Consider the following 26810-nt stretch of genomic DNA (forward strand, 5'->3'; position numbering starts at 1 on the left):
GGGGGGGGGGGGGGGGGGGGGGGAAACGACACGACTTTCCAGGGGACAAGATGACAGTGAGCAAGAAAACAGAAAGGCTGTGGGGATCAACCCCTGATAAGAAGCCTCAACCCAGAGACCAGCAGTGAAGCAGTACATCACATCACAGTACTCCCTTGGAGGCGATGGTGCTTTTTTGCTTTATTTTTTTATCGATTTTAAAAGCAACACAAAAACCAGAACTATGCATAGTCTATCAACTATATATATATATCAACCTGAACTACGCACACGTCTGTCACAAACAGTAACAGAAAAATAAAGAAAGGAGGGAAGAGGGAGGGATATCAGATGAAGAGAGAAGTGTGCAAGGAATAATAATTTAGTTACCAAAATATTTTAAGAACTCTTTCCAAATTGCACCAAACTTTTTGAAGCAGTGAGCCAGCTGAACATGACCGTCTCCATAGATACCAACTGCACCACCTCACTGCACCAGATTTCAACCTTTGGAGATGCTGTTTTCCCAATGGAGTAATATAAACCTGTGTCTCATGAATACGGTCTACTGCACAAGTGCAATCTGCTGGTGGTGCTTTTTTTTTTTTTTTTTTTAAATCTGGGAGCAAGGTGAGGACACCTTTTAAACCTGGGAGCACGATCGCTGCCTGTGACATCAGCACTCCGAGGACGGGGAGCAGGCAAGTTTTCCACGAGAAACACGGCACCATTCACCAGCATTCATTTCCCATTCAAGACATTTTCAAGTATTTCAGAAAATTATTTACACTGCTACAGCAATGTTAGCCCAATTGTTTAAGGATTTTCCATTGATCGCTTTCCAGTGGAGACCCTGAAAAAGTAACTGTCCAGACCCATTGCTATAAGCACAATACATCAAAATGAATCTGGCACCTGTGCAAGATTTGGCAGTCGTACCCAATAAACTCTTTCGGCCATGATGCAGCAGTGACTGACAATCCTAACAGACAGAGCTGAGCACAAGGCAGCGCTACGCTAGTCCGCATGCTGTACGCTGGCGGGCTACAGCTACTAGCCCCATCATTCATTAAACCAGGCTGCAAAGAGACTAACTGCAACTGGCTCAACAATTTCTTTTTCCATTTAAAGTTACCATATGAAATATTACAAAGCAGAAACTCTCAAATTATGGGGGGACTCTCTGCAGAAACAAACCACAGTTATAAGTGGAATCAATAAGTCACGTAGACGCTGGCAAGAAGGGAGGAAATGTGTCTTCAGGAGAAGAACTAAGTCTAACTGAGCCAATTTAGATTCTGGTAACGAGCCCATCTCTCACCAAAGCGCCATACAGACATTTCATTGCAGCTTTAAATTCTTGGCTTCATTGTGTTCCTCAACGCATTGTCTTGCCAACAATGATTATCAAAACTTGAGAGCCACTGGAGAATAAGAGTGCTTGATTTGCCCCTCTATTGGAATTCTGTAGGCAGCTGTCTTGAGTTACAAAAATGCATCCTATCTGGGTAACTCATTTGTTCTTCGTCTGTATTGTACTGCATTTAACAAGGTTGTGCATAATCATTTGAAGGCATGCAAATCATTTTTATTTTGTGTATTACCTAGGAAATTAAATGCTGCCTTCTCCTTTATCTTGTAAGCAGAAGTCATTACATCTTTTTCATATGCCAAGATAAATTTAACATACATTCGCTGGTTTCTAAGAAAAAAAAAATGTAGGGATCACATTATACCTAAAACCAGTTTAATTCCCTCTGCTCTCCAAAATGCATGTAAAGAGCCTGAATTCACCCTAATCCTGACTCCAGTATCCCCAACTCACTACAAAAATGGCTGCTTCTCTGGGCCATCATTTATTGTCGTCTTTTACAAGCTACCTTAAAAGGACATCAACCTTTTATCGATCTGCTATTTTGTAGTACTTCACCACTGTTAGTAAAACCTTACTAGACCCCTGAAAAAATTAACTGGGTTCCCCAACCAATTTTGTCCTGGTCCGTCTGACAATCTGAGAATTTTCCTCTTGTGATTTTAATGGTGCACGTGCATCGCACTCGCATCCCGGCCCAGGGAATGAACGGCTGTTGAGGACAGGCCAGCAGAGGGAGCCATGACTTTCTGCCTTTTTCTGAATAAAAAAAATACATTGTGGGTGCAAGAGCGGTGATTAAAACCGTTTAGCCTCAAAATAGCATTTTCCACACACACGGCAACCAGACAGTCAACCAAATATGGCACCTACCCTCCGCAGCAGCATCTCTCAAACCCTGGGGCTGCTGACAAATCCTGTAAGAGTAACTAGATTACAACCACTAATGCCTGTGTTCATTATTAGTGCTGCATTTGTGAGAGGGGCAGCCTCTTTCAAACCCTCCACCAAGCAACAAAGTGATCAGCTGTGAAGTCTGGCAGATGTACAGAGACCACCTCTAAACACCAACCATTCCAAGTGGCTTCACCATTTGTCATGGTTTTAACTCATATTAGTTCAGTGGGTAACACCACTGCACATAAATCTTGAGCAACCTGTCATGAGAAGGCTAAATAAACACAACGAAAAATGAAGGAGCAGAATCATGTCAGGCTCAGAATTTCACTTAAGAATAACACAGAGTAAAACAGCAAAAGGTACCAGCTTACAACAAGCATACTTTGCAAAATGAACATCAGAGATGGCCAAAAAGGACAAACAATTTATTTCTGCTTCATGCAAGGTGTGAGCGTTGATTAGTGAACGCATGAGATGAACACTGTAATGGTTGTTTTACTATTTAGTTTATCTAGTTTACCTTGTCTTCAGATAATATGGCATAAGGCTATAAAAATGCACACAATGACAAAGAACATACAAAATAAATGCAAATTAATGAATGCAGAGATTTAGCAGAATGCTGTAAACTTGCTTCAGAATGAATCCTCAATTTACCCGATTTAAATACCAAACGTTAGAAAATACTATTACGTCTACCATCAACAGTTTCACAATGAGGACTATGCAGAGAGAATTTAACTATTATGGTGCTACTGAATTCACACTACAGAAGAAAAAAGAAGTAAGAGCTTGATCTGCATCCATAAAACTAGCAGGCATCCCCTTCTACCCGCATAGGAAAGGCAGGTTGAGAAATTATCCCACATTACAGTTCCTACACCAAGGACCATCCAGCTCAGCCCCCGAAATGGCAGAGAATGATGAAAATCAAGTAAATAATAAAGTTTCAGGGGGAGTTTGCACTCCAAGAGCCTGTCAATAATATTTATTATTCTTACTCAGTACCGCTGCATTTAAGGGCAGAGCAATGGCACGTGTGCAGTGCTAGCCCCATCTCTTCCACACCATCTGCAAGCCTAGATTTGCACAACTCACGCCTGTTCTGCTCTGCACAAGATCTGGACCCCGGCTAGCCGTTAGCGAAGTCCAGCGCTTCACGGCTTCGACAGTTTAGACGCCTCTCATCCACCTCGCTCCCTGAACTACTTGAAATAAACTGTGAGCTGACCAAAAAAAGGCAGGGCTTTTAGAAAAGTTGTGACCAGAGCATGCTCCCTAACACATGTAGCCAAAGTGAGGGGATCCCAGAAAAATCAAAGCAGGGCCCTTTGCAGAAGACACCACGGATTTAGCAAAAAGCAGAGGAAAGTGGGTGTCCAGATTGCTGGCATTCACCAGCTTGCCGAGGCATGATGTGGAGCATTTTCAGCCCTATGCCTAATGGAGCCCGCCTGCAAGGCAGGAGCTGTTCTTTGCTTTCCTCTCTCCTTTGGTGATAGTGCTCGCTCTCCCCATCCTCCCTCCAGGGAACGGCCTCCCACTGCTGGTGCCTATGGCCAGAAGGAGGGGGAGGAAGTTTCTCTGCCTTGCCCATTGCACACCACTGTGTTGGTGATGAGTACAACAGAAATGCCTGTATCTGCTGATCTCCACTGTTTCCAAGTAGTTGAGCAAAGTTTACAAGAATGTGGCCTTGCTTCACTTGTGCAGTTTGCTAAGCACTCTGCAGGCAGCTAAACAATGCTCTCAATTCAATGTCTGCTCCGTTATGGTGGGACTCACCCACCAGCTGCCAGGAGCAGAGGACTGCCTGTTACCCAATGATTTTTCTGGCCCCAAATAAGTGACCTGTATTTTTTCTGTAACGGACAACTGCAAAAACAAACGACCGCATAGGCCATTAGCTGAACAGTGCTGCAACCAGCACATTCTTGTCAGCTTTGCTCAGCTACCCCTGCACCGGCGCAGGCAACTTCCTCCGTGTGAAACATGCAGATGGATTCCTTCTCAAAGTAAAGTGACAGCGTCCCCCAGAATATCGTCGACATTCCCAGTATCTGTCCAGTCCCACGGACCTCTCTTCCAGCATCTTCCTGAAATGCCAGCACAACACAACAGCATCTCCTCTCCTGGACTAGCTCATTGAAGAGGCGCAGAATTCAGGCACATCTGCTAGCGCCAGCGAATGCTCAAGTTCTCTGGATCCACAGTAGTTCTCTGGAGTGACAGCAGATTGCCAGCATAATAAAATGCTTTGTATAATCCATTCCCCACAGTTATGCCTTTTAGTGATGCATTTTTCCTAATGGCTATTGCCAGAGGCTTTAAAATACAAGGAAATAGTGGACAGCCTTGTCTAAGGTCTCTGAACAGCATGAAAGCTGGGTATGTGTGGAAATTACACATTTCAGATGTCACTACTTTAAAAAGGCACAATCCATTTAAACCAAATTAGGTCCAATTCCAAATGCCCCAAGGATACAACATAAAGGTTCCCCTTCCTCTGGTAGAAAGCCTTTGCTGCATCTAGTGACAATAATCTTTGACCTTCCACCTCAAACGGGAAAGCATCTTTGCCCGTCTGCCTTTGGCAAAACCTACCTGCATCACCTGCGCCAGATTTCTTACCAAGTTCTCACTAATTTTGCCTCGTGCTGTGGAGCGGTTCTTAAGCTCCAAGCTGAACAAAGAAGATAGGTTATTACTCTCACAGCACTTCTGATTTTTATCTTTTGGGGGGAAAAAAGAATCGACTCTGTTGTAAAGTTAGCTTTTTCCTCTGCTCCCATAAATACCACACGCAAAATCAGATGCCTGCCAACATTAACTCTCTCAGACATGCTTGAGAGCTTTAATAATCTACTTTATTGAGAAATCCTCTAAGACTGCGGTCCGTAAACTTTTTTGTATCTAGACCACTATTTGCAACAGACTCTCTCAGGGCACTTGTAGCATTCCTACAAAACCCTTGCACCAACTAACGTGCTTGGAAAAGCAACAATGCGGTATGACCCGCTGGAAACAAATCTAGGTAGCAGCAACCTCCCTTTCAAGGTTCCTTACTTCGATTAACCTGTTGGATTTCACATTCATTAGCAGCTCTCCCTTGTGGCCTCAGAACACTGCTCTGATCCTCCCACTATTTGCTACCTGTCAACAGTTGGTTTAATCCGAAACTGAGCACAATTAAATTTACACCAAAACACCCTGGTGTGAATGATTTCACAGGCAAGTCCTTGTATTCTGATAGCTCGCCTTCCCTCCCCCCCCACACCAGAAACCCTGAGAAACAGAAGCGTCTACAACTGGCGGCAAACGTTAAATTCGAGGATTGATGGACAGCGAGCCATTGTGACGACAGCGGCTGTGCAGGCCGCCCAGAAGGCGGCTCCGTGGGCCACCCACAGACCAGCCGTGGTCAAGAGACCAGAGCTCGGGGCAAGTGGGCTACGCTGAAGGCCGTTACAAACGTGCTAGTAAATCACCCTTCTCCACCTACACCCACAAGCGTCTGATTTTATATCAAAATAACAATTTGCTGTATCAGATGCGTTGTGCAACAAACTCGCACGTAAGCAAACTTCTCTTGGCCCCCTGCGTTCAAAGCCCTCCAGTCAACTGCTGTTCAGTGAGGTAGTATGTCCTAGTCACACTAACTACAAAATCGCTTTTTATTGGTGAGCAGATCGAAAGCATAAATTGGTCAACATCACAACCACCTCATTACCTACTGTGGGCCAACACAGATATCCATGCCTCAGTTAACCTCAGCCCTCCCCAAATCCCAGCCTCAACCGATGGGCCTTGCAGTGCACCTTAACAAGGAACAGTTTCCTGCAACTTCAGACCCCAGGAGGGGAGTGAATCCCCAATGCAAGAAAACGCACTGCTGACATCTCTCTCCATCGTCTCCAGTGACCTGAACTCTGACAGTGCTACACAAGAAACACTCTTCATGTTGGGCAGCCAGGTCCTCAAAATATGCTTTCTTCCGTCTCCTCCTCCCTCCTCTCGCTCAGGTGTGGCTTTTCTTCCAAACGCTTGGCTGCTCTGATCTCCAAGTCCAGCAGAAGCAGCATCAGGAGGCAGCCTGTGCTTTCTACAGTCCAGCACCCCACCGCTGTCCTGCAGCCGTCCCGCACGCCCAGCAGCATCCAGAGCGCATTGTTCTCATCACCTCTGCCGCCAGCCACAGAAAGGGGACCGAGATTTTGCAAAGGGAGAACTCATTCCAGGCAATAATGAGATTGAACATCTGCTTCTCTCTTTTACTCTGCTGAGCAGAGCCCTCATTTTGCCCTAGTATCTTCTACTGCCCTTCACCTAACAGGAGAACAAAAGCCATGGCAGGTCCATCACAGACCCCGCGTACTCGTCAGCGCGAGATATGAACAGAACAGACTATGCGCATGCAAAAAACTAGGGAGGGCCTTCTCTCTGCCCTGTGACTGATGTCAGACCCTATCACAGGATTTTACTCTGGATAAGGAGTTACATACAGCTCTTTGAATTACTGATTTAATTTTTAAGGCTGATAGCAAAATTGAAGTGTAAGGCTTGGCATACCGATGTCTCCAAAGTTTAACGTTACTGCAAAGACTGAATTAACTGTAGGCTGCTGGGTCAACTCCATGAGAGCCAAGAGAAATAACACTTTTATAGGCCATATCTCTATTCAACTTACCACCTTTAAAAAGGCGCATGAGTGCCCCATTTTTTGTATTTAAAACACATGCATCTGGCAACACAGCTGCAGAGACAAGAGCAGCCTTCTCTCTCCATGGAAGCATAGGCCATGGTTAAAGTTAGACATTGCACGGATACTCGATTAGCTGAGAAACCAGACAAAGCAAATCTGCACCAGGTCTACGATGTTACTAACCATCCCCCAGAACCACAAGCCATTTGCCATCAGCTCCATTCACTAATCTACGTAACATGCACCTGCTCAACAAGCAAGGTTATCTTCTTTGCTATCTCAACTTTGCATTGAATTGTATTGAGTAACGTTTTTAAAAGTTCCTGCTAGAGGGCCAATGCTCATTCAAACCGTGTAAACTGCATCTGACATGTTAATGCTGGTGCGCGCACCAACTCAAGCGAAAACCTCCCAATACCCAGAGCTATACTGCAGCGAGGCTAGGGTCCAATGCATCTTCCTAACTACAGAGGTGACAACACACTACCAGGAGTTCACCGGGCAGTGCAGGGACAACCTGGAAACGCTACTGTTTGAGAATCACTCTCAGTGTTTCTACACCTAAAACTTCTCACAGGGAAAAACAGCATAAATTGAAATTTCTAATGAGGATCATTCTAGACCAGGGGCAGGCAACCCCTGGCACATGTGCTGAAGTGTGGCATACAAAGTTATTTTGCTTGGCAAGCGCACCTTGGGGTAGATAGCAGGGGAGCCACAAGGGGCCTGATCCCTGTTGTGGCAGCGTAGCCCCAGCCCCTTCCCTGCTATCTGCAAGAGCTGGGCCAGGGCTCCACAGACCCCAGCGCAGCAGCTTGCAGCTTCCCCACTGCCTGCTGTGAGCAGCCCAGGCTGCACTGTGTGCAGCAGGAGCCTGCAGAGCCTGGGCCAGCTGGCGTAGGCAGCCAGAAGGCTGCAAGCACCTGCACCAGGGTCTGCAGAGCCCCGACACGGCTAGTTGCTGGCGCTGGGTGCACCCATGCCTCGGGCAGGCGGCTAAGGGGCCGGGGCTGCACTGCCACAACAAAGATCAGGCCCCTCGCGGATCCCCCACTGTCCGCCCTGGCACGCCAACATCTTGCAAGTTGAGGTTGCGGCTGTTTTTGGCACTCTGCCCAAAAACATTGCTGACCCCCATTCCAGACCAAGCAGAGCATCAACAGACATGTTCGTGTGCCCGTTAGTCGAGGGAGCACTTGAGAGCTCTGCTCCCACTATCTGCAGTGATCTACAGCCGTAATTGTCACCGAGCTGCACAAAACCATTCCTCCGCTCTGTGCCAGAGGACTCCCCTTGGCTGCTCATTAAGAGCTTATAAATAAGCCTTTTTGACCTAACCACTAGCTAGCTTCACTCATTAGTACCAATTCACACCTACAAACCGATGAAAAATACACACACAGAGAAGAGAAGCCTGGTTTAGAGCACTGGCCCCATGGTGGGCAGATGGCACGCAGCACCCAAAACCACAATTAAATCCTGATCCCAGACTAACAAGCGAGACACTTGCCATCGATCATCACTTGCATTTTAGCAGCCAACAGATTTGCAACTAGGTTCGACTTCCTTTCACGTGGAATCTTCTGTAAACACTGAGTGCAAGATTACAGGCAACACATATCCTGCTTAAACGCCTCAGTCCCCACTGACACGGGAGATTTGGGCACGCTAACTACCTCCATTAGCTCACCACCCACCATATGCAAGTTTGCTAAGAGTGCTTGTTCTAAAGGCAGATTTCCGTACTGACAACAGCCCTGACACAAAAAGCAAACACTTCCTCTTACCGTTTGCCAGCCTGTTGCTTCTTAGTGCTCAAGAGGGCATTTAGCCATGTTCGTCCGCAATCAAGCAGAAGGCAGGGCAGGCTCAGAGGCATGAGCTTGCACAGGCAACAGCCGACGTTGTCGGGTGCTAGGAATGGACTCCGGTAACGGAGCAGCATTAGCCAATTTGGACACATTAGTGCAAGTGACCCTGGCTCCCCCCATCTGTCCCACAGGTGGATTCACAATAGACGACGAGACACACACAAGTGAAACGAGATAGGAGGGCGGATCAAACCCAGGTCAGCACTAATATTTTAATTTCAGGCAGTTGAACTCTCAACTGTGTGGGCAAGCCCCTACCAGGACCCCAAACACGAGTAAGAAGCCCTCCCCAGTGGCAAAGGAGGCAAAAGGATTCAGACGTGACCTTACGGCCCAGTGCTCTTTCCAAAACCAGCTGCCTGGAAATTGCTGACAGAGAAATCCACAGAACATCACAAAGGAGGATTTTCTTGCATAATGATTGACAAGATCATTGAGGATTTTCAGGGCTTGGAGTGCAAATATAAAAAGGCCATGAGGAAAACTGAACAGCTCCTTGACTAGGGCTACAAAAAGTCTCCAACCACAGATGACAGGGTGAGATACCAGTAACATTAGCACTCTGCAGGTGTATTTCTTCAGCAGACCGGTGTTAAAACCACACAGGGAGCGCATCAACAAGGTGCACAGTTTCACTTTAAAAAATAAATACATAAGTTACCTACTTTCTAGTGCCCTGTTAAACAACAGAGGTTCTGTAATTAAGCAGTCATGTAATTTTCCTTAAAAGAATATACATTTCTCCTTAACGTAGCAGCACTGGACCAACATGCCAGCATGCTTTGACTTGGTCAAAAAGTCACAGGTTTGACCTTCAGTGACTCTATTAAACACCTGCCTTGTATTTAAAGGGGTTTGTCAGGCAACAGGGTGGGGACGGACTGTGACGGGCATTTCCCTGGGACGTTCCCTTGCTAGGACGTGAACTGAACCTCCCCTACAGAGGAGGGGGGAGAAAAAACTCCCACGAGCCCATCACAACGAGGGCGGGCAGATGTCTGGCCCCAACCCTACCCTGATAAGAAATCCCAGTCTTTGTGCCGAGGCGGACAGAGAGCACATTCTCCAGACTCCACAGCAACCTCATTCTCTCTAAATGACTGCACAGACAGATGCTGCCCCTAAATCAGGCAATTTCAAACACGCATTCCTTTCCATCAGATAATTCACTCCACTCAAGTCACTTTACTGCTCTCAAGGCCAACTTGTTTTACAGGTCTCCTCATTAAATTAAATTTGGCATGTTCCTTTCATGTTAATGTAATCAAACCTTGTTAAATTGCTTTCTATGGAAATAATCTCTGCCTAAACTGTATTTAAAATAGAATACACCCTTTTGAAGGAAGAGAGCTTGAAGTCAAAAACGGAGTGCAATTTTCATGTGAATTATAAGTTGACAAATTCCAGTCTCCGTCTCATTCCTTGCGCCTGGTATTAAACACTGTATCTTGATTAGAAGGGAGAACAAGCAAGATAAATCTTCACCAAACATCCCGTATGATTTCACATTAATATATAATCAGAAAAGGTTTATGTTCACAAATAAGCCCAATGAGTATACAACACGTTTGTCTAATGTATTTGTTCTGAAATATATCAAGGTTAAACCATTGCTCAAGATAATGACACAAAGTGTTGACTTAGAGTGTGCATTATTTACAAGAACAAGCCGCACTTCAGAATTTCAAGTTACATTTTAGCTGGTGGGATCTAAACTGTGCCAAGCTGCATTAACAGCATACACTTTGTCTTAACACACAAAAAACAGTCTTCCAGGAATGTTTTTCTTAACCTACCTTTTACTTTTTTATAAACCACATGCATGTAAAAAAATGTAGATTGTGCTGATGAGATGGTAAAAAAACCCAACGCCTCTATATGCAATATATAAAAAAGATACGCTGCCTCTGAAGCATAGAGAAAAATTCACTGAATTAGGCATTGCCTAGAATTTATTTTTTCCCTTAAGCAGAGTGGGATTTTGCAATAAATCTCTTTTCCTCGTTCTGTGCTACTGTCTGGCAATTCTGATCTAGCTTAAACTTTGAAAAATAATGTTTCAAAAGCTGCATTGTGGGAAGAAATACCGTTAGCCTGCTAGTCAGCCCTTTTAGCATGGGGTACGTAAATTAAAGAAATACAAACAGCAGTATATTGTTCAAAATCTCCAGATCACAAGAACCATCATCCCTTCACCTGCTTGCAAATCAAATTGTAACATGAACTAATTAAATGGCTAAACCTAGTGCCCAGATCAAGGAGCGAGTTTTCAACAGGGCATTCTCATTAACCTGCCTCTGATACTCACAATCGACTTTTCACGATGCAGCATTAATCCTGTGCGACTGGAAAACCCCTCACCGTTATTTATGGTACTGCATCTTGGTCTTAACCAGAAAATAATATCCTAATTGCAGGGAATTAGCTATGTCTTGATTCTTGGCCACAAATACTCTCATAATTTGTGGATTATGGATTACATCACTACCCATTTCCAAAGCCTAGGTTTAATTGGAGTTTCTGACAATCCATCTCCAGCTGTGCTCGCAAACCCTAATGATTTGTGTCTTCTGATGAAATATATAATGACTTCTGTGTGCCCTATGAAAACATTAGCATTAAACTCCGGGGCTACAGTTATTTGAACAGGCTTTTATCCTTTTCCAGTAACTACTCCAGATGCATCAGATTGATTTAAAGATCTGCTGTATCTTAGCAGTTAGCACATTGCTGCTCCTGGCAGCAGACACTGGCGTGAAGTTAAACTCTAGCGTGCACGGTCTAGATCAGTGGTCCTCAACCTTAGACGCAAGGCACTCCTCAACAGATTCGAGGCGCCCCTTGGAAAGTGCCAGCTCTTAGCTTTCACTCTTTTTGATGGGAGAAAAATACTAGAGCAAGTCTTCTGTTGCAAAGAACTCAGAAAGCCACAACAGGTCAGAATGGTTTTACCACTATGGTTCCCTATATGAAAACTTTGGGCTTATCTTGTGAATCATGCTTGCGCAGTGAACAGTAATAACATTGTGCAGCACCCTTGAAAGCATCTTAAGGCACCCCAGGGTGCCATGTCATCCTGGTTGAGGTTCACTGGTCTAGAAAATTCCCGCTAGCCTCCACGGGCTCACTCACCAGCATCCATGTACGACAGTCTTAGGGTCAAACAGAGCCCAAGGCTCATGCACCTTGCACCTTTCTTATAGCTCCTGCAGCAGGTGCATGAACCCATGCCTTAAAAATCACACCAATTTAACAAAATCAATTTAGAAAATGATTTAGTTAAATTTGTGCAATCCCTTTCAGTGGGCACTCTTAAAATTGCTTTAAGAGCAGCTAAAATAGATTTAGTGTAATTCAGTTACTGTAACATCACAGTAACATGCCTGGGGGCTTCCATACAGTCAAAAAGTAATGAAGATTCCCATTTTATGAAAACATCCCTTGCAGAAGTTACCTTTCTCCTCCATCAAAAATTTGGGTTACCCTTTTCTATGCAAACATTTCTTAATATTTGTATGGTTCCAAATAAAAATCTCTCCTAATTTCAGGGTTCAAATTCTGGTATGTGAATTAATACTCATTGTTCTGGGATGGTAAATCCGCCACCACTTATTCAAAGCACTGCATCAGCATACCCCTGTAAGAATGCAACCACTCTCTGGACACTGAATATATCCTGCAGTTCCAGACTCCAGGCTTATTCCAAATGCTGAGACAGCAGCAAATCACGACTGGAAAAAACATTCCCTTCTGATGGGACATGATGCAAGGGCCTCTTCTGCTGATTTCTAGCGGTGCTGCTAATCCACGTTAACATTAGCTGTAGGCATGCTATTTCTTTTCCTTACCACGGCCAAACTTAAATAGGCATCTCAGCAAAAGAACCGATGTGCCAATATATAGGTCTAGGATTGAATGGGTTAGATTCCTGCTTAGTGGAAATTCACAAAGGCTTTACTTTGCCATCACAAGAGCCAGAGTTTAATTATTTTATTTCCTGTGATGCTCATATTCATTCCAGCCAAGTAGGAATTACTCCTTTCCAGTAGCCCTGTTATCATAGCTCACACAGCCAGTCCCAATCTGCTATTATACCACTTATTTGGAGAGGCTAAAGCTAATGGGAAAAAAATTAATATTTTATACTCTAAGCCCAACTACTAAAAATCCGTGAGAAAGCACCATGTTATATTTGAGAGTGAATCGCTTTCAATATTTAGCAAGTCGGGGGAATGTAGGAAGCTTTAAGATGGAAGGAAGCCAGAAGCCCGAAGAGCTGCATTCCTCGGCACATTCTTGCCTGTTCTTCACTTGGAAGACAATCGTAACGCCAGTCAACATCTTCCTTCAGCAACTGCAGCCTTGGGAAGTGTCAGCCTGTCAGGTAGCAAAATGGTGGCTTAAGCACAAAGCCCCAGGACTCCGCAGCTCCTTTATATAAAATTCTCCAAGTAAAACCTATTCTTCTCATGGTGCAAGCACGTTTTGTCTCCATCACAAAAGAAGGCTCCCTGCTTGGGAGGGGCTAGAATTATTGCTGTTGTCTAGCACCAGGGCAGCAAATCAAGAAGGGAAGACCACAGGATACCACAAACCCCACAAAAAGTACAGGAAAGCCATAAATTTCCGAGAGGCTTCAACAAGAAGCAAACAAGCAAAGCCCCCTCCCTCCAGCAACTCCTTGCTTCCAAAAGGGTCAAGGAACGCACGCAGCACAGGACGAATCCCGCATACTCTACATACCACCGTGCGTGGGAGCCTTCTTCCCCAAAAGATAACTCTGCAACTCAAATGCCTTACTCTCCACAAGATGTGAAAACTGAGCACATTCATCCATCTCAGATCATCCACTCTTATCAGAAGTGCTGAGAAAAGGATCCCACTGCCCTCACAAACCTAAAAATGTGCTCCTGCCAACCAGGATGTTACCAGCCCAACGCAGGAATTACTCTGCCACTAATCCCCGAACGTATTCCCAGGTCTCCAAGGCGGCGGCGGGTCTCTTCTGCAAATGCAGGTCTCTGCAGGGTTTTAGCCGTCTCTTTGCCTGCTTTTGATCACCAGGCAGGATGTTCTGGATCATTCTGAGGCCCAGAAAGATGGGGAAGAACACAGGCTTTCCACACCGGAGAACAGCTGAGTAGCTGTTCAGCAGCAGATGCCTTGGGGACAAACCCAGATAACAATACAAAAAGGAGGTGGGGGAGAGAAGAATGGGGGTGGGCAAAACAAGAAGGTCCAAACTTTCTGAATTTTTTTCCAAAAGGCTCAAAACCCTGTTTGAAAATAATTCAGCCATGCCTGACAAAGGTGAGGAGGACTCCTGATCCTCCAGCCCGACCCGCTGTGCCAGCCCCGTTCCAGAAGCTCGCCCACGGGTTGTCCTGGAGCTAGGCCAGATCTTTACTAGCTAAGCCTCCAAGCACGGGAGGCTGCGCCGCACCCCATGCTGGGCTATACCAATGGCAAACCGTCCTTGTGGTTAAAAATCTTCTCCCTGCTTCTAGCGTGAATTCTCCTAGTTTCCATAAGGCCGTGGCTGACACTGGTGTAGGTCGTTCCTCCTGGTCCAGACTGAAGCATCCTTCAGTACCAGGTCCCTTCCCCCTGTACAGGTGCTCAAAGCGGGGCCGAGTCACCTCGGTCTTTTCTGCGATACATTTCGACTGAGTTCCAAGCCCGCGTGCAGAACTCGAGTCAGTCTAGGCCAATAAGTGATTACATTAGCACCACCCACTAAAGAAAGGTCACCTTCCTACTCCCTCCCAACATCTTCCTGATTAGCAGTCCTGGGGTTTTGTTAGGCCTTTTAACCACAGTACAAAAATATGTTTAAAATGCGATGAATATATTGAGCAGTAACATCAACTCATGCTGCACACTAAAAATGGCTACAGCTGAAACTGGAGGTCACATTGGCACAAGGCTGGAAACACCAACATGTGCAGCTAACATGCAAAACTTCAAACCACTGTGAGTGATCGGTTCAAGTTAACTGCAACTTAAACAGCTTCAAAAAAAAAAAAAATCCCCCGCTCTTCACTTTTGCTTGCATCATCCTCATACTCTCTGCTCTAATCAGCCTTTTAATCCATGTTTGCACCCACAATAAGCTAAAAGAAAAACCTCAAACTAATAACATCCTACAAAGAGCACATTTTTGCTGTCTCCACTATAAGGAAACACCACAGATGCCATTTATGAAGTATAAAGCAACCCAAGGATGGTAAAGGCAAAATATAAAATATGCATTTACGCATAAATATTTTACACGGGTGAGATAAGACCTTTATAGTCAAGCTGGGGGTGTTTTCAGGCACAATTTATTACATTTCAAGCAACTTGCAGAAGGTTTTCTATTTCATATAAATCCCTGAAGTACCATCTTTATGAATGCAAGCAAAACACGTCCCTTCATGCCCGTTTTATTTGCCTTAAATTCTCTTTTTGGACACTTTCAAGTCAAAATCAATGTTACACTTAATATGCTCTACAAAAAACAAATCTTCCTTTATAACTGTTAACCATAACTTTTATAAACTTTGGAAATAAAGTGATTGGTTTAAAAAAAGATTCTAGTGATTGATTTTTATAATTGAAAGACCATGCTCAAATGTCGCTCCTCCATTCCTAGAGGTCTGGACAAAGATTCCTTCCCTCTGTGAAACACAGGCAGAGACTGTATAGTGCAAGCTACCTCCATAATTTATACCAAAAGGGAACATCTGTGAATCCTAAAAATGTAGCTTTTCCCCAGAAAGGGCTGCCCATGCAGCACTAGCCATTATTTCTCCCTTTGTGGTACGCCCGGAGATTTGTAGGAAGCTTCTTTTTAGGATCACGGTTCCCGAGCCTGTGAATCAATGGCTTTACTGATCTAAGCCAGCCGCCAGGATTCGCTGCCACAATACAAAGCCCCCTCCCCTCACCCTTTCTGCTTTGGCTTCTCTGATTGAACCTAAACATTTTAGTCTCTTACCACCAAGCTTTCAGCGGGCTATTTGTCAGAACGTACAAGCACAAATGAAATCGCGCTGTCAGTAATGATGTAACGACGCCGACTGAAGTCTCCCCTGGACCGCAGTGAGGATCCTTTCAGTGGAGGTGGCGGCAGCAGGGGAGAGCTGCCTCGCATAGCAAAGTCACGCTTCGAACATTTACAAATGTGCCAGGGAAAGTGGATACTGGGTCACAAAGCAGGTCACCTGAAAACACAGCATTATGCAAAATATGAACTGCACGCATTCACCAGTCATCCCAATTATTTAACTTTCACACCAGAGTAACCTCACTGGGGTGAAAAAAATCATCTTGTTTAAATTATGCAGCCTGCCAAAAGTCATTCAGCGTTTTTAGATGCTATACAAAATGGATCAGATTCCTTGATTTAACTCGTGTTCGCAAATCTTCAGCCTGTAGCAATCCCTGGCCTGGTTTGGAGCTGGGACCAAACAGTCCAATATAATATGCTGAACATACTGGAGAGCAGCAGCACGCCTGTAATGGCAGGACACGTGGGATGCACAATGCTCACGTTCCTTGACAGGATGAGCCAGGATGAAATCACTAGGCCAGGATAATGTTGTGCCTGGTTCCTGGCTGCAGTGCAACTGCCAGCACAGAGAGAGACGAGGCTTTTTATAACTGCATCACAGAAACCTGGATGCTCTTACTCGGGTGAGCGCATCCAGGTCCTGAACACACCAGCAGCTATGCCACTACTAGCACCAGTGCAGCTACACGGCAGATGGAGAAAGCTCACAGTAACGCCAACGACATGACAGTAAAACACTTCCTGCTCCCCACAGCCATTCCACACAGCATACCCACCCGCGAGGCTGCACCCAACGATACCTGCAGGAGCATACCCGTGATGACAGGGCCATGTCACTTCCCTGCCTCGCACTGGCCTCCAGCCCTGCTAGCCGTGCCGAGCCGTGTGCTGGGGCCTGCCTATACTCCTCCCCACGCCACCTTCCCTTCAGGCAGAAGCAAGAAACTCTGTTTTAATAAAGCTACCGTGACACCTATCCCTGCCCGCTGCTGCCTCCGCCCCATTGCTCCAGTGGAGAACACCAGCAAGAAAACCCACGCGCTCGCTGCATTGGGATGGGAGCCTAAGTCTACGGGACTGAGGACCAGGACACAAGTCAGGTGTCCTCTTCGCTGGCTCCCGATGCAGCCTTAAGCAAGTTATCGCTCTCTGCTGTAACATGGGGATAGAGGTCCCTCCGTCACGTTTCAGTACGCCGGGCAACTGCTGACCCGCATGCTCCGAGTCTCACAGAGGCAATCAGAGCACGTGAACAAATAAACCATCAGCACTGCATTCCTCAGCAGCACTATTCCAGGCACAATTTCAGGAATTCACTTGCATCACAGGGAAAATACACGGCATCTCCTAACAATTTCACTAACAAATGTTTGCGTGGTGCCTTGAACAAGTAATGCATTATGGAAGATCTGTATTAATTTACCAGCATTACGGATATTTTAAGATACTAACAGACCAGGTTTCCCTCAGATACAAGAAAGTGTTATTTCAGCAAGTGCTGATACTGCATAGGGCTCTTCAATGCCAGTCAAAATTGACCCCCAAATGAGCATCCTAACCCAGCTTGCTAAATTCAGCGGAACACACTGAAACCCACAGCTGTTTATAGCAGTAGTGTTATGCATCTGACAGTTTTATTTGTGTAACAGTTTATGCTTTCATTATGTTCTGTCACTTGCTACGTGGAATTTGTGTTTAAGAGGATTCCACTGTATCATATCTAAGAGGTTTACAACAAAATCCAAATAGCTAAACTCTAAGATGCACTGCATCACTCGATTTAAGGGTTCACCATAACTCATAGCATGGCTTCAACATTAGCCATCTTTCTCCAAGAAGATTCACCGATAAACTATATAATTTGCACCAGGTCTTTGCCATGGATGAAACCAAAACGGCAGACAGAATGGGCTTCCACACTCTTTTCATTACTTTGCAAATGAGACATACGTGGCTTAAAGAGGAAATAAAATGGACACGTTCCACAAAAGTGCTAATAAAAAACCCTTGGGGCCAGAGTCCTTCTCGCATAGCTGCTCCCAGCAAAGTCAACAGTACATCCTGCTTAAGTTAAAGACGATTTGCCTTTGGAGAGCACTTGAGATCTGGCATTCTCCAGATATAGCAGCTCTTGCAACAGGCTCATCAGGGCGGGGAGACCAAGTTTAACCAGGTTCAAAAGAGCACTGCACAAATCCAGGCCAGAGAGGCCCATCAGTGAGTACGAGGCATTGTCTAGAGGTGCACCCTACAAATTACGACTTCCTAGGCCTCTGAATGCAGGAAGCTGTAAAGGAGAGGGGGTGGGGGGGACAGATCAAGCCCGGCATCTATCCACCACCCCAGCATGTGCTTTCTTCCACTGTGAGAGCAGGCATGCATGGACAGTGGGCCTGCGACCCCAGGACCCATAAGCTCCTCCCCTCCCCCCAACTCATTCTGTGGCAAAAACCACGAAAAAACAGGAATGAGAGTGCAGCAAGAGACAGGATACTGAGCTAGATGAACCTCTGGTCTGATCCAATATGGCACTGCTTGGGTCTTCTACAGTATCTAGCAAGTCATGCCCCAATTTCGCCTTAAAAATGTGAAAGAAATACCCAAGCTCTCAGCAAGTTCCTTCTGTGGCCACCAGCACCGTGCCAGGGGAGCTAGCCACAGGAGAAGCCGGCCAGGCAGATTCACTCGTGGAGGGGCGTGCCAGCACCACATACCAAAACACTAGTGAAAACAGCCATCAGAAATAAGCGGCATTCCCAACGCAATACTAATGGCGGCGGTGGCACATTTCTGCCTATTTTACGTCAGAGGTAAGAAAAGGCTGTATCAGCAAAGTATGAAGCTGGAAACAGGTAATGAAAGAAAGTAAAACTTACTTTTCTTTCAAACGCCCCAAATCATGGATTTTAAACCCAGGAGAGAACAGCTGGACCTCCTGCAAGATGCAGGTCAGTGAACCACCCTTCCCCGCAGGGACTGGTAGCAACCGGTACCTTGGGCACAAGCGACCCACTCGGAGACAGCTATCCAGGTTTGATTCAAAGACTGCAAGTGACTGAATTCACTAAACTGTTCCAGTGACAAATTTCCTTTGCTGTAAAAAATGTGTCTGCTTCCGGTTTGATTTTTCTAGCTTCAACTGCCAGCCATGAGATCTTGTTATTTCTTTGTCTGCTAAATTTAAGAGCAATCTATCATCACAGTTTTTCTCCACATGTAGGCACTTACAAACTTCAGGCGATTAAAAGTTGCCTCTTAACCTTCTCAGGAATAATCTATAAAGACTGAGCTTCTTTAGTCTTTTCACTTGAAGGCAGAGGCCTTGAATTGTTCTTGCAGCTCTTTTCTGAAACCTTCTTTTAAAAAAAGCAAAAGGCAAAAACACGTAATCTTTATAAAACAACGCATAGCAAACTGGACTGTATTCCAGTAGCGTGCTCTCACCAATACTGAATTTAAAAGACAAGGATCTCAGCATTTTTACACAATTACTCTGTTTATAATCCAAAATCAAGGTAGCGCTCTTCCCAGGGCAGTGGCTCAGACTCCCCAAGGAAGTTAAAGAATATCTTTTATTGGAGGTTTTTGGTAGGAGGATGATTGAGGAGCAGCATTCCCGCATTCATGCAGGGGGCTGGAAGCAGATGACCCTTGAGGTCTCGTCCAACCTACAAACTCTCTGATCGTCCGCCTGCAGCCATATTAGACTGAATGCACCAGTCCTGGGCCGGGCTAGTGCTTGGATGGGAGACCCTGATGCCACAGATCAGACCAGACAACTCTCAAGGCCCCTCCCGAGCCCAAGATTTTATTACAGCCACCAGACAGAAGTCAACATGTAGCTGGTTACCCACCACCACGTCCTTTTCAGTCTTGTTCTCCAAGACAAAGTTCCCCACCACGTGATCGACATGTTGGTGAATCCATTTGACAGGAGCTTTCTCTTGCCCATAAACATTATTCTTCCCATAGAGCTTTTCCCATCCGTATAACTACGCTCTGATAGCAGGGACTGTCCAAGTACTATTGCACCTTCTGTTTGCTTTTACAGCTACAAATCCCACAGCGTTTCTACTAAACAAATATAATTATGAACCGAGCAGTGAGATACCTGGATGGAATGAAACTGGCCATGGAAACGAGCAGATCTCTACTCTCAAACTGAAAGCAGGCAACTTTCCTAAAGTTACTTTAAATGACAAGCTGCTAATGGAGGCTGCTCCCCAGTAGACATGCATTTCAAAAATGCAGGACAAAGAAACAGAACATTAGCGAAGTAACTAGCACTGAAACACTGCACAAGCCAAGGGTGAGGCATTAATGACTGACCTTGCTGTCAAAGAACAGCCACTTGCTTATAGGCAAGGAAAATTTCCTACTTACGCAGACAAGGCCAATCCCCAGCTGGAGGAGATGAGTGCCAGGTTCCCACTATGTAATGAGAAGAGATGTTAGAACAAGCAACATGGTTTCTGACAGGAACAGAGGACAAGTCCTGCAGTCTGCCTCCCCCAAAGAATACTAGTCAGAGAAATCTGTTAGGAGGAGGAAGGAGAAGTACTAAATTAAGTCTCCCAACAGCTAGTCCTTTCTTGGTGCACACATCTGTGGCTGTCTGGTTGCCGAAGGATGCTCTTCAATGGCTCCCGCTGAGACCGAGGAGAACCAAGAATAATTCCTGCTAGGCTGCTGCAGACACCAATCAAGAGGCCTGCCCCAAGAGGGAAGCCCTCAAATCAGAGCAGGCTGCAGGGTCTCATTTTGCTCCTACAGATGCATCCATTTCCCTTCCCTGACAAGGTGGGAGGCCAACTAACCTGCAGGAAGACACCTAGCCCAAGGACAATTTCGTAACGAGACACAGACCTAATTATTCACGCTGCTCCCTCCGTGCAAGGCAGAATGGAAGCAGAGCTGGGGAAGCTAACAGGAGCCCCGAGGAAACCGAGACATCTCCTCCAAATCCTGCAGATTCGCTGATTGCTTTGCCTGCTCAAGTGCGACCATAAATGAAAACCCAACCATTTAAAGGCCGATTGCCTTGTGCACAGAGTTGGATGGAGCATGTGCAAGGTTTGGGAGAATACAAGTAAAAGCCTTCTGCTGTAGCTGGGTGAAGAGGGCAGTATTTAAGGGCACTTTCACATGGCTTTAATTAGAGCAGGTCCAAGACCTGCTCCAATTAAAGCACCGCAGGTTCTAATGTATCAGCGTCCCTACGCTTGAAAGTGGCAGCAGGAGTGCTTGAACCAAGTCGCATTCAACGAGTTTTAGTTCAAATGCCTCCGCCACCATTTTGAAGTGCGGGGGCACTAATACACGAGATGCAGAGGCTGCCTGGATCACGGTAATTACCACGCTGCAGCAGGCTCAATTAATCAAGTCTGCTACGATGCACCGTAATTACAGCTCGTCGGAGCAGCCCCGCAGCACATCTACGGGCTCCCCAGGAGTTTAGTCCTTGCTTTCCACCACCAAGGAGCAGAGTTCTACTACTCACGTCTTCATTACTAAACACACCGGCAAAACGTATTCACTGCTCAGAAATCAAGCAGCTATGGGGACCTCTTTTTTTTTTTTTTTTTTTTTTTTTTTTTTTAGCCTCAAGGGTACCATAAGCTCATTAAAAATGGAAAGCTTTCAAGGATACAAGCAGGAATTAGGTGCTGAACTTCCATTTGCCTCTTTGAAAAATCTCATCCCAAGCACATAGGAGACGGCCATGTTACAAGAGTTATCCGCTAAATATCATGGCAGTCAAGCCCGCCACTACCAGGATAAAAAAACCCAAAGCAGTTTCTATTCTAACCCCATTTAAGATGCTCAGACAGTTTCCAAAGGGCTTGCCAATTGGGCTGAAGTTTTCCATACTGGTCTTCTGTCTAAAGGCAATTTTTTTTTGAAAAAGAGATTTCCCCGCCCCCCCCCCCATCATTAAACAAGCCCAAATCTGACAGTTCCCGAGCAATGGGGTGGTGAGTGCATGGTTTACCAATTATGAACCAACACACAAAAATCCTAACCCTTAGCACACATAGGTGACTGAGAAATGCCTGAAGAAGAGGACAGCCAAGTGAGCGGGGCCTTCACATGACAGTGATTCCTTTCACCCCGATACCGTATTTAGCATTTTCCCGTGGCCCCCACTACTGCAACCTGCCCAGGGAACAACGCAGCTCCTTCCGGCATCAAGTGCCCCATCCGAGGGAAGTCACCACGAGGGAACCAGCTAAAACGTACCCAGAGTGGTTTCTGCATCTCATCGTTAGGACCACCTACTTGAACTGCAGCGGCAATTACTGCTTTATCTGTTTCCCTTCCCTGTCCACCTTGCACAGCTAATATCACTCTGCCAAACGCTCTAATCAGTCCACACTGCTTACGGTTAAGGTTGCCAACTAGTCTCTCAAAGGACTTCTGAATGTAAGGATTACATGAGAGGAGAGTCAGCACTGCAGATTAGAAATTATCCTCGCTAATTTGTGCCAAAAAGACTGTCTCGTTTGAGCAACCACTGGAGGATACGAATGCAACCTTCATGGTGATTAGCCAGTCATAATAACGAATTCTTCTTGCTAGAATCACACCGAGGGTTTGTACTATAATGAAAGGTATAGGCCTCCCAGTGCCAGGCGTTGTTAAATATCCATGGTGTATTTAAACATGTTTCTACCAGTTGGCCTCGTCAGTCCCAGTTCTCCCAACAGAAATGCTTTTCCCCAAACCTCAGGAGGACAATCACACTGGTTCTGCCCGTAACGGCATCTCCTCCTCCTCCTCGCCCTCCCGTCCCACCACATCAGAATTCTTTTTGTAGCTCCTCAACTTACGATTCTCTTTAAACGCACACTTACTCATCTGCTTCACTCAGATTTATTCATTTCATTGATGAGACACAGCTAGGTCTGCTCTGGAAGCACTTTTCCAAATAAAAAGCACGCCTTAATTTCAAGACAGCAGCGCCAAGCCTAGCAAACAGGGCAGCCAGGCTCAGGGATGCACTGAAAGCCCTGTCCCCTCTTATACAAACGCAGAAGCAATGAGCTCAAGCTTCCCAATTCATTTTCTCCAATTACACAAAACAGAGAGACGGGTGCAGGCTCTAAGCCTCCTGGGAGCATCTCCCTCGTGGACTCGATGATTCTGGTTTCCAGACGATCCCCACGTCAGATTACCTGACAGCACGCGCAGAGCACTTGTGTCCAGTGCTCTTCTGGAATTACACCCACAGTGTTTTGTGGATAGTTTTAAAATCTAGCCAGATTCAATTAGTAACATTTCAGCCACTAACATTTAGTTAAAGATTTTACACAAACATCGGCCTATTTTGAATTGTGCAATTTTCTTTTTCAATGCTCCATATAAATACATCTAGCAGCATTTGCCTAAGGAACAATGGATGCAGCCTGAGCGCCAGCAATACATTATTAAGGGCCTCTGCATTCACTGTAGCTGTTTTAACTCAGCTTCATGATCCAGTGACACACGTTGCTGTGGATAGAGCAGAAAGGGGAGTTGAGCTGCCTTTCCTTTCCATTCTCCCACCATTTTTTAAAGACACAAGGAAACATGCCAGATGCTCACCGTGAGATATACGAATGTTAAATCTGCACATATGAATGTAAAGTCACTTCCTGTTGAGTCTGCTAATGTCAATGCGAGCATAGCTTTCCTTTCAGTTTACAATATACTCTGTGCCTGCCAGTCTAGCAGCACTTCCCCACGCTCGTTTATGTAGGTGCTGGGACCAGCCCAACGCTACGGAGCCCAGGCAGCAGCAAAGGCCCAACGCGCAGCATCTTCCAACAGCTCCCTGGCTGGGAAAGTAGAGCGCTGTAGGAAGACCCAGCGATGCCTTTCCTGGCCGGTGCCACCTCCACTACAGGGGCACAGGTTAATGTTAACAAAGTCCACCACCACTACGGCACAAAAAGCCAGTCGCCTCACCGGATACCCTTGGTGTCAGTCACTGAAAAGATGGACTGAATTGCTCCAGTCATGCCTAGGCCTTCCTAAGTTGTCCTCCAGTTTCAGACACAGATTTTGGTCTAAATGCCCCGAAGCCTACAGAAACTCAACTAATTAGACACTCCTAATCAAGCAGTTAAAACATTTAAAGAAGGTCACATTTGCCTCCTACAAAACACTAATACAAGATGATGGCAGCTCCAGCCTCCAACAGAAATCTGGGAGTGATCACGCACTGATCACTGGCTGACGATAAAATGACGATTTATGATCTGTAGACACTTATTTATTCAAGGGCTACACTCCCCTCAGGCAGACACCGAGACAGCATGGCATACTTGTCATTCTCCATAGGTCTCTCTGGCTAGTGCCTTCTGGAAGCTGTAAAGCAAGCTATCCACAAGCGAGCTAATCTCGCATACCTTTTTCATGTGGAGTTTTTGGATTCCTTTTGTGATCGAGGTTAAGACCTTCCCTCCTCCCCCAGCAAATGGCCTTGTTTACAGAAGCCAGCACGTGGTTTTCGGTGGTTCCAGAGTGAGGAGGAAACACAAGCGTCTGTCGATCCTCCCACTGCTCCTGGTGTTGTAGGCACTGACTAGACAGGATTTAGAGAGGAATACATACCTTTAGGGGGCTTAGGCTTCCAAACAAACAACTGAGTTCTTGTCTTCCCATTGTAATAAAAGCTCGAGGTGTAAATCACTGGAAAGAGACTGTGGAACAAGCTGTATAAATCTCTTAGATTATCTACAGAAAACCCCAAATATTAAATCCTTCCTCTGGAAGCTGAGCATATAATTTGGTCTATAAATAGAGTAAAATTCTTAGCAGCAGTGATTTTACAGTTCAGCATAAGGACAATCTAAATCTGCAGAGATATCCTTTTCTTTCCTGCAGGAGGAAAAATAATCTGCCACTTGTAAAAGTTATTGATTCGATGCAGGCTGGCTAAACTGCACATTAATTAAAGTAATATGTCTGTTAAAGAGAGATAAAAGAATAAAAGCAGCTTCTCACACTTCTGAGTCCACTGAGCTGGGGAATGGGGTGGCAGAGCTCAGTTTGGCCTTCCAGGATTTTAATCCTTGGGTCAAATCTAAAACTGGACTTTGCTGTCTTTCCGTGTACCATTTCAGAGATTCCAGCTGGGGCTTCAGGCTGAAGAGGAAGTTGTGCTTCAGAAATCACAGCTGAGCTTGAATACCCCGGTAAGGTCAATTATTGGCAACGTGTGCCTGTTGATCCAGGTGTTTCAACCTCTCCGATTACAGCCATTGAACCGAGATGCACAATGACATGGCAGCAAGGTGAAGGCACTCTTTCTCTGCATCATGCCAACTCTGGAAAGCCTCCCCTACACTTGTTAGCAGAATGAAGCTGCTGAGGACTTGGCAGCTCCAGATCAAATGGTCAGCTGCAGTCTGTGCATGGCCAAGCGTGGGTGTAGTGAGAGGTGGGGGGCATTACCATCAAAGATTCCCTCTTCACTGAGCATGCTCCAGCACCCCCCCACACCCCTGCTCCTAAGTTGCATGCATTGACAACTGCGTAAATCATGCTCAGGCTGCTTGCACATAGCCATCCTCCAGCTGAGCATGGCTTGTCCTGCCAGTGCTTGTCCCACAAACTGGAACTGCTTCTCCTACATTCATCGCTGTTCTCCCTTCTCTCTCCACCACTCCCTACCCTCCACTACTACCCAGGAACATGGCATAGGAGGAAACAACCAAATCTGATTGCAATAAGGAGGGACCAGGGAAGAAGAACAGAGAGACAGGAGGGCAGGAGCTGATGCAGGAGGTAGGGGGGGACTGGTGCACAAGACAACAGGAGCCTCTTATGAGAGCAGAGGGGGCTATAAAACCACTACAGCAGGTACCTAGCCAAAACCTGGCAATGCAGCCATGACTGCAGGATCCCAACATTTCCCTGCCATCTAGCAAACAACTATGAGCCCTACCAGCAAAACCATGCATCTCCTCCCCTTCCAGTGACTGATTCACCTAAAGGCATCCGACTCGGTACCACATGGCACTAGATAATATAAAGGAGCACTCAGCAGTGTCAACAGAGCACACATGAACATGTTACGTTACGAACTGGCAGACAGATCTCAAAAAGCTGCTGTCAATGAGGAATCAATTAAATGCTGAGGAATCAGAACTGGGCCTGGCACTGCTTAACATTTCCATCAACGATCTGGAGGTAAAATCACTGCTGATGAAGTGAGGATCAGTGGGTGGTAAATACACAGAAAGAAAGGGCAAGGCTGCAGAGCAAAGCTGACTGACTGTGTGTAAGATGGACACATCTGAACAAAAGATTTTTAACACAAAAAATGTTACAAATACAGGGATTAAAATGCAAGCCAAACCTCCAGAATGGGAAGCCAGAGCACACGCTCTGAAGAATGTATCAGGACCACGGAGGACAGGAAGCTCAACACTAGCTCCTAACATCAAGCAGGGGCTCCTATACATGTTAAAACAGGAGGAGGGAGGTTGTTTTAGCTCTGGATGTGGTAATGCTGAGGCCAGTACTGCAACACTGCATCCAGGACCAGGCATCTTAACAAAAGATGATGAAAAGTCGGAGAACTGAAAAAAGCCACAGAAATGATTTAAGGACTGGGAAAATACCTTATAGTGAGATTGAAAGAGCTCTATCTGTTAGCTTATCAAAAGGACGGAGGCAATTTGATTACAGGGTACAAGTATCTTCACAGGTACTAAAGGGCTTTTCAAATAGCAGAACAAGGCATAACAAGGACCAGGGCTGGAAATGGAAACCAGTCATATTCAAATCAGAAATAAGGGACAGAAATCCAGTGGCAAGGGTGACTGACAACTGGCACGTGCTAACAAGGGAAGTTGCCCTTCACTTCCATGTGCTCAGGGAGAGCAGGGTCTGACAGTAAGGAGGGGCGAAGGGGCTGCACAGGGGAGAGGCTGGGAGAAGGGA

General features: G+C 45.8%; 1 protein-coding gene across 8 annotated transcripts in view; it reads right to left on the reverse strand.

The window, feature by feature from the left end:
- Positions 1 to 16010, reverse strand: part of PTPRF (protein tyrosine phosphatase, receptor type F) — a 409931-nt gene extending 393921 nt beyond the window's left edge. For 3 of the 8 annotated variants that reach the window (XM_019501457.1, XM_019501455.1, XM_019501454.1), the window contains exon 1: positions 15804 to 16009. The gene's annotated coding sequence lies outside the window, so the exon portion shown is untranslated. Of the gene's footprint in view, positions 1 to 15803 lie in introns of all 8 variants that reach the window. The other 5 variants (XM_019501458.1, XM_019501461.1, XM_019501456.1 and 2 more) reach the window with 3 other exon arrangements.
- Between the last annotated feature and the right edge of the window lie 10800 nt (positions 16011 to 26810).

The sequence above is a fragment of the Gavialis gangeticus genome, unplaced genomic scaffold, assembly GCF_001723915.1.
Source record: "Gavialis gangeticus isolate Ggan-Ray unplaced genomic scaffold, GavGan_comp1, whole genome shotgun sequence".
NCBI lineage: Eukaryota > Metazoa > Chordata > Crocodylia > Gavialidae > Gavialis > Gavialis gangeticus.